Source organism: Phalangium opilio, unplaced genomic scaffold (assembly GCF_054372755.1).
Source record: "Phalangium opilio isolate 3A_F unplaced genomic scaffold, DU_Popi_V2 ptg000021l_1, whole genome shotgun sequence".
NCBI lineage: Eukaryota > Metazoa > Arthropoda > Arachnida > Opiliones > Phalangiidae > Phalangium > Phalangium opilio.
In genome coordinates this window covers 5,870,884-5,879,743 of record NW_028324153.1, presented here as the reverse complement: position 1 = coordinate 5,879,743, position 8,860 = coordinate 5,870,884, and the positions used below count along the sequence as shown (strand labels likewise).

The 8,860-nt window shown below is 42.0% G+C and overlaps 1 non-coding gene across 1 annotated transcript; it reads right to left on the bottom strand.

Annotated features, from left to right (window-relative positions):
• Positions 1–8,417: 8,417 nt before the first annotated feature.
• Positions 8,418–8,490, bottom strand: TRNAS-GCU (transfer RNA serine (anticodon GCU)). The gene has a single exon. It is a non-coding gene; the product is annotated as a tRNA-Ser (tRNA).
• Positions 8,491–8,860: the final 370 nt, after the last annotated feature.

The window sequence follows — 8,860 nt, the reverse complement described above, 5'->3', positions numbered from 1 at the left end:
AATGGCGAACACGTTTGCTCCGATTTGGAAACTGCGAACGCGGTCACGTGGGTGTAACAACAGACACACACACAGACACACAGACAGACAGACAGACACACACGATCGTTACAGAACCTCTCCGTGACATACGTCACTCGGAGAGGTAAAAACACCGCTCCCGGGTGGGCTCGACCCACCAACCTATTGGTTAACAGACGAACGCGCTAACCATTGAGCCACGAAAGCTCAGAAAATAAATGGTTATCACGTATTATGGAAAAAGTTTGACTTTTCACTCTACATCTGGGACCTCACAACACCGCTCCCGGATGGGCTCGAACCACCAACCTTTCGATTAACAGCTGAACGCGCTAACCATTGCGCCACGGAAGCCCAAAAATTAAATGTTCGTCAGGTATTGTGGAAAAACTTTGGCTATTTACGTTACATTTGAGATCCAACAAGTTGGGAAAACCAAAATATTACCTCTCCGAGTCAAGAGGTCTACTACTACAAACTTATTTACCTAGATATGGAATTATTTCACTTTTTTGAAGTAAAAGTTTACGAAATATTGAAGCAGTATTCCAAACATAGTGAATGTACAGTAAAGCAGACGACATTTTACATCCAAATCTTGGACACATGGAAATCAGTCAATGGGGAAAAGAACAGGAAATGAAGTCTACGCTTCAGCTGTTTACCGTATATTCTGATAGCTACATTCACAACTGGTTTGCAGTGTAAACACTATCGTCTCGTCTCACCTCAACAATATTCTTAATTTGCCAACATGAATGTTAACGTTAAATAACACCAAAGCTGAATTGTAGCTAGACGCTCTAATAGTCAATACGCACCATAAAGGGAATAATAAGTCTGTACCTACTACCCGTTTACCACAAGCCCTTTTACTAATCTAATTGCCACCATCTTTTCTTCTATTTTAAAATCTTAACCTGATTATTTAAGAGTGTATTTAACTTTCGGCTCACTCTGAACCGTTAATGTCTCTTCATTTCAGAGACGAAAATCAAAGCCAAAAGTTTACTTCACCTCAGGCCTCAATTAATTACTCTTTGTTTCACTAAGCCTATTGCGGATAATGCGCGCTTGTTATACCCGCCGGAGTCTAGGTCTTAGTTTTCTTCATGAAATCACTAAACCAAGGATTATTCTATATACAGTTGTAGTATAGCTTAAGTAATATATAAACAACCATTTCAAATAACAATATTAAAAAAAATCTTTGGAATATCAAAATGAAACAGAGCTTTAAAGCTACAAAAGTACTAAATACATCATAATTACGAAAAATACTTCCACATATTCACTTTATATTATGGAATAAGGGAATATTAAGGTTCTGTATGATTTCTTAACACATCAACACAAGGCTAACTGCTAACGCGACGCACTAGTGTAACAATGGACGGACACACACACAGACAAAAACATAGACTGCTTTTTAACTCTTTCCGTATTAATTTTGAGTTGAGAAAAGAGATTATCTTAAATATTAAAATAAATATAATTAATATTAAATATTTTCTTCGTCAGTTGTTTGCCTTATTGAGCGTTACATCGTTTTGATAAAGAACAATTAAACATTCTTGAGAGACCTGACTAATATTGGCGTTTGAAATGAAGCATACGCCCGTTGCGTCGCCTTACTCAAATAGGTAGTATATAAGGGTGTCGAACTACACTTTAAAGCAAGAACAACCGCAATTGCGAAAACCTTTGGTGGACAACCCACCTTAGGGAGGCTAGACGTTTCTCGTAACCCTAGCTGATCGCCGCGAATGTCTTAATTCAAACGATGACGATGGAGTAGAAGCCAGGTGTGCAGACTGGTGTCCATGTGGGATGGACAAAAACAAAGACTAGCAGATGGTGGTGTAGAGGCCAGGTGTACAGACTGGTATCCATGTGAGATGGACAAAAACAAAGACCAGAAGATGGTGGTGTTAGAAGCCAGTGTGTACAGACTGGTGTCCATGTGGGATGGACAATGACCAGAAGATGGTGGTGTTAGAAGCCAGTAAGTACAGACTGGTGTCCATGTGGGATGGACAAAAACAAAGACCAGAAGATGGTGGTGTTAGAAGCCAGTGTGTTCAGACTGGTGTCCATGTGGGGTGGACAATGACCAGAAGATGGTGGTGTTAGAAGCCAGTAAGTACAGACTGGTGTCCGTGTGGGATGGACAAAGACCAGAAGATGGTGGTGTGAGAACTCAAGTAGAGTAGCCATTTCCGTGACTGTGAAAGCAGTTCGGAAATGGCGAACACGTTTGCTCCGATTTGGAAACTGCGAACGCGGTCACGTGGGTGTAACAACAGACACACACACAGACACACAGACAGACAGACAGACACACACGATCGTTACAGAACCTCTCCGTGACATACGTCACTCGGAGAGGTAAAAACACCGCTCCCGGGTGGGCTCGACCCACCAACCTATTGGTTAACAGACGAACGCGCTAACCATTGAGCCACGAAAGCTCAGAAAATAAATGGTTATCACGTATTATGGAAAAAGTTTGACTTTTCACTCTACATCTGGGACCTCACAACACCGCTCCCGGATGGGCTCGAACCACCAACCTTTCGATTAACAGCTGAACGCGCTAACCATTGCGCCACGGAAGCCCAAAAATTAAATGTTCGTCAGGTATTGTGGAAAAACTTTGGCTATTTACGTTACATTTGAGATCCAACAAGTTGGGAAAACCAAAATATTACCTCTCCGAGTCAAGAGGTCTACTACTACAAACTTATTTACCTAGATATGGAATTATTTCACTTTTTTGAAGTAAAAGTTTACGAAATATTGAAGCAGTATTCCAAACATAGTGAATGTACAGTAAAGCAGACGACATTTTACATCCAAATCTTGGACACATGGAAATCAGTCAATGGGGAAAAGAACAGGAAATGAAGTCTACGCTTCAGCTGTTTACCGTATATTCTGATAGCTACATTCACAACTGGTTTGCAGTGTAAACACTATCGTCTCGTCTCACCTCAACAATATTCTTAATTTGCCAACATGAATGTTAACGTTAAATAACACCAAAGCTGAATTGTAGCTAGACGCTCTAATAGTCAATACGCACCATAAAGGGAATAATAAGTCTGTACCTACTACCCGTTTACCACAAGCCCTTTTACTAATCTAATTGCCACCATCTTTTCTTCTATTTTAAAATCTTAACCTGATTATTTAAGAGTGTATTTAACTTTCGGCTCACTCTGAACCGTTAATGTCTCTTCATTTCAGAGACGAAAATCAAAGCCAAAAGTTTACTTCACCTCAGGCCTCAATTAATTACTCTTTGTTTCACTAAGCCTATTGCGGATAATGCGCGCTTGTTATACCCGCCGGAGTCTAGGTCTTAGTTTTCTTCATGAAATCACTAAACCAAGGATTATTCTATATACAGTTGTAGTATAGCTTAAGTAATATATAAACAACCATTTCAAATAACAATATTAAAAAAAATCTTTGGAATATCAAAATGAAACAGAGCTTTAAAGCTACAAAAGTACTAAATACATCATAATTACGAAAAATACTTCCACATATTCACTTTATATTATGGAATAAGGGAATATTAAGGTTCTGTATGATTTCTTAACACATCAACACAAGGCTAACTGCTAACGCGACGCACTAGTGTAACAATGGACGGACACACACACAGACAAAAACATAGACTGCTTTTTAACTCTTTCCGTATTAATTTTGAGTTGAGAAAAGAGATTATCTTAAATATTAAAATAAATATAATTAATATTAAATATTTTCTTCGTCAGTTGTTTGCCTTATTGAGCGTTACATCGTTTTGATAAAGAACAATTAAACATTCTTGAGAGACCTGACTAATATTGGCGTTTGAAATGAAGCATACGCCCGTTGCGTCGCCTTACTCAAATAGGTAGTATATAAGGGTGTCGAACTACACTTTAAAGCAAGAACAACCGCAATTGCGAAAACCTTTGGTGGACAACCCACCTTAGGGAGGCTAGACGTTTCTCGTAACCCTAGCTGATCGCCGCGAATGTCTTAATTCAAACGATGACGATGGAGTAGAAGCCAGGTGTGCAGACTGGTGTCCATGTGGGATGGACAAAAACAAAGACTAGCAGATGGTGGTGTAGAGGCCAGGTGTACAGACTGGTATCCATGTGAGATGGACAAAAACAAAGACCAGAAGATGGTGGTGTTAGAAGCCAGTGTGTACAGACTGGTGTCCATGTGGGATGGACAATGACCAGAAGATGGTGGTGTTAGAAGCCAGTAAGTACAGACTGGTGTCCATGTGGGATGGACAAAAACAAAGACCAGAAGATGGTGGTGTTAGAAGCCAGTGTGTTCAGACTGGTGTCCATGTGGGGTGGACAATGACCAGAAGATGGTGGTGTTAGAAGCCAGTAAGTACAGACTGGTGTCCGTGTGGGATGGACAAAGACCAGAAGATGGTGGTGTGAGAACTCAAGTAGAGTAGCCATTTCCGTGACTGTGAAAGCAGTTCGGAAATGGCGAACACGTTTGCTCCGATTTGGAAACTGCGAACGCGGTCACGTGGGTGTAACAACAGACACACACACAGACACACAGACAGACAGACAGACACACACGATCGTTACAGAACCTCTCCGTGACATACGTCACTCGGAGAGGTAAAAACACCGCTCCCGGGTGGGCTCGACCCACCAACCTATTGGTTAACAGACGAACGCGCTAACCATTGAGCCACGAAAGCTCAGAAAATAAATGGTTATCACGTATTATGGAAAAAGTTTGACTTTTCACTCTACATCTGGGACCTCACAACACCGCTCCCGGATGGGCTCGAACCACCAACCTTTCGATTAACAGCTGAACGCGCTAACCATTGCGCCACGGAAGCCCAAAAATTAAATGTTCGTCAGGTATTGTGGAAAAACTTTGGCTATTTACGTTACATTTGAGATCCAACAAGTTGGGAAAACCAAAATATTACCTCTCCGAGTCAAGAGGTCTACTACTACAAACTTATTTACCTAGATATGGAATTATTTCACTTTTTTGAAGTAAAAGTTTACGAAATATTGAAGCAGTATTCCAAACATAGTGAATGTACAGTAAAGCAGACGACATTTTACATCCAAATCTTGGACACATGGAAATCAGTCAATGGGGAAAAGAACAGGAAATGAAGTCTACGCTTCAGCTGTTTACCGTATATTCTGATAGCTACATTCACAACTGGTTTGCAGTGTAAACACTATCGTCTCGTCTCACCTCAACAATATTCTTAATTTGCCAACATGAATGTTAACGTTAAATAACACCAAAGCTGAATTGTAGCTAGACGCTCTAATAGTCAATACGCACCATAAAGGGAATAATAAGTCTGTACCTACTACCCGTTTACCACAAGCCCTTTTACTAATCTAATTGCCACCATCTTTTCTTCTATTTTAAAATCTTAACCTGATTATTTAAGAGTGTATTTAACTTTCGGCTCACTCTGAACCGTTAATGTCTCTTCATTTCAGAGACGAAAATCAAAGCCAAAAGTTTACTTCACCTCAGGCCTCAATTAATTACTCTTTGTTTCACTAAGCCTATTGCGGATAATGCGCGCTTGTTATACCCGCCGGAGTCTAGGTCTTAGTTTTCTTCATGAAATCACTAAACCAAGGATTATTCTATATACAGTTGTAGTATAGCTTAAGTAATATATAAACAACCATTTCAAATAACAATATTAAAAAAAATCTTTGGAATATCAAAATGAAACAGAGCTTTAAAGCTACAAAAGTACTAAATACATCATAATTACGAAAAATACTTCCACATATTCACTTTATATTATGGAATAAGGGAATATTAAGGTTCTGTATGATTTCTTAACACATCAACACAAGGCTAACTGCTAACGCGACGCACTAGTGTAACAATGGACGGACACACACACAGACAAAAACATAGACTGCTTTTTAACTCTTTCCGTATTAATTTTGAGTTGAGAAAAGAGATTATCTTAAATATTAAAATAAATATAATTAATATTAAATATTTTCTTCGTCAGTTGTTTGCCTTATTGAGCGTTACATCGTTTTGATAAAGAACAATTAAACATTCTTGAGAGACCTGACTAATATTGGCGTTTGAAATGAAGCATACGCCCGTTGCGTCGCCTTACTCAAATAGGTAGTATATAAGGGTGTCGAACTACACTTTAAAGCAAGAACAACCGCAATTGCGAAAACCTTTGGTGGACAACCCACCTTAGGGAGGCTAGACGTTTCTCGTAACCCTAGCTGATCGCCGCGAATGTCTTAATTCAAACGATGACGATGGAGTAGAAGCCAGGTGTGCAGACTGGTGTCCATGTGGGATGGACAAAAACAAAGACTAGCAGATGGTGGTGTAGAGGCCAGGTGTACAGACTGGTATCCATGTGAGATGGACAAAAACAAAGACCAGAAGATGGTGGTGTTAGAAGCCAGTGTGTACAGACTGGTGTCCATGTGGGATGGACAATGACCAGAAGATGGTGGTGTTAGAAGCCAGTAAGTACAGACTGGTGTCCATGTGGGATGGACAAAAACAAAGACCAGAAGATGGTGGTGTTAGAAGCCAGTGTGTTCAGACTGGTGTCCATGTGGGGTGGACAATGACCAGAAGATGGTGGTGTTAGAAGCCAGTAAGTACAGACTGGTGTCCGTGTGGGATGGACAAAGACCAGAAGATGGTGGTGTGAGAACTCAAGTAGAGTAGCCATTTCCGTGACTGTGAAAGCAGTTCGGAAATGGCGAACACGTTTGCTCCGATTTGGAAACTGCGAACGCGGTCACGTGGGTGTAACAACAGACACACACACAGACACACAGACAGACAGACAGACACACACGATCGTTACAGAACCTCTCCGTGACATACGTCACTCGGAGAGGTAAAAACACCGCTCCCGGGTGGGCTCGACCCACCAACCTATTGGTTAACAGACGAACGCGCTAACCATTGAGCCACGAAAGCTCAGAAAATAAATGGTTATCACGTATTATGGAAAAAGTTTGACTTTTCACTCTACATCTGGGACCTCACAACACCGCTCCCGGATGGGCTCGAACCACCAACCTTTCGATTAACAGCCGAACGCGCTAACCATTGAGCCACGGAAGCTCAGAAATTAAATGGTTGTCACGTATTGTGGAAAAAGTTTGACTTTTTACGCTACATCTGAGACCCCACAACACCTTTCCCGGGTGGGCTCGAACCACCAACCATTCGATTAACAGCTGAACGCGCTAACCATTGCGCCACGGAAGCCCAAAAATTAAATGCTCGTCAGATATTGTAAAAAAACTCTGACATTTTACGTTACATCTGAGACGTCACAACACCGCTCCCGGGAGGGCTCGAACCACCAACCTATTGGTTAACAGCCGAACGCGCTAACCATTGAGCCACGGAAGCCCAAAAATTAAATGGTTGACGGGTATTGTGGAAAAGTTTTGACTTTTTACACTACATCTGAGACTCCACAACACTTCTCCCGGGTGGGCTCGAACCACCAACCTTTCGATTAACAGCTAAACGCGTTAACCATTTCGCCACGGAAGCCCGAAAATTAAATGCTTGTCAGGTATTGTGTAAAAACCTTGACTTTTTACGTCACATCTGAGACCTCACAACACCGCTCCCGGATGGGCTAGAACCACCAACCTTTCGATTAACAGCCGAACGCGCTAACCATTGAGCCACGGAAGCCCAAAAATTAGATGGTCGTCAGGTATTGTGGAAAAACTTTGGCTTTCTACGTTACAATTGAGATCCCACAACACCGCTCCCGGGTAGGCTCGAACCACCAACCTATTGGTTAACAGCCGAACGCGCTAACCATTGAGCCACTGAAGCTCAGAAATTAAATGGTTGTAAGGTATTGTGGATAAGTTATGACTTTTCACGTTACATCTCAGACCCTACAACACCTCTCCCGGGTGGGCTCGAACCACCAACCATTCGATTAACAGCTGAACGCGCTAACCATTGCGGCACGGAAGCCCAAAAATTAAATGCTCGTCAGGTATTGTGGAAAAACTCTGACATTTTACGTTACATCTGAGACGTCAAAACACCGCTCCCGAATGGGCTCGAACCACCAACCTATTGGTTAACAGCCGAACGCGCTAACCATTGAGCCACGGAAGCTCAGAAATTTAATGGTTGTCGGGTATTGTGGAATAGTTTTGACTTTTTACACTACATCTGAGACCCCACAACACTTCTCCCGGGTGGGCTCGAACCACCAACCTTTCGATTAACAGCTGAACGCGCTAACCATTGCGCCACGGAAGCCCAAAAATTAAATGCTCGTCAGGTATTGTGTAAAAACCTTGACTTTTTACGTCACATCTGAGACCTCACAACACCGCTCCCGGATGGGCTCGAACCACCAACCTATTGGTTAGCAGCCGAACGCGCTAACCATTGCGCCACGGAAGCCCAAAAATTAGATGGTCGTCAGGTATTGTGGAAAAACTTTGGCTTTCTACGTTACAATTGAGATCCCACAACACCGCTCCCGGGTGGGCTCGAACCACCAACCTATTGGTTAACAGCCGAACGCGCTAACCATTGAGCCACTGAAGCTCAGAAATTAAATGGTTGACACGTATTGTGGAAAAGTTTTGACTTTTTACGCTACATCTGAGACCCCACAACACCTCTCCCGGGTGGGCTCGAACCACCAACCTTTCGATTAACAGCTGAACGCGCTAACCATTGCGCCACGGAAGCCCAAAAATTAAATGCTCGTCAGGAATTGTGGAAAAACTCTGACATTTTACGTTACATCTGAGACGTCACAACACCG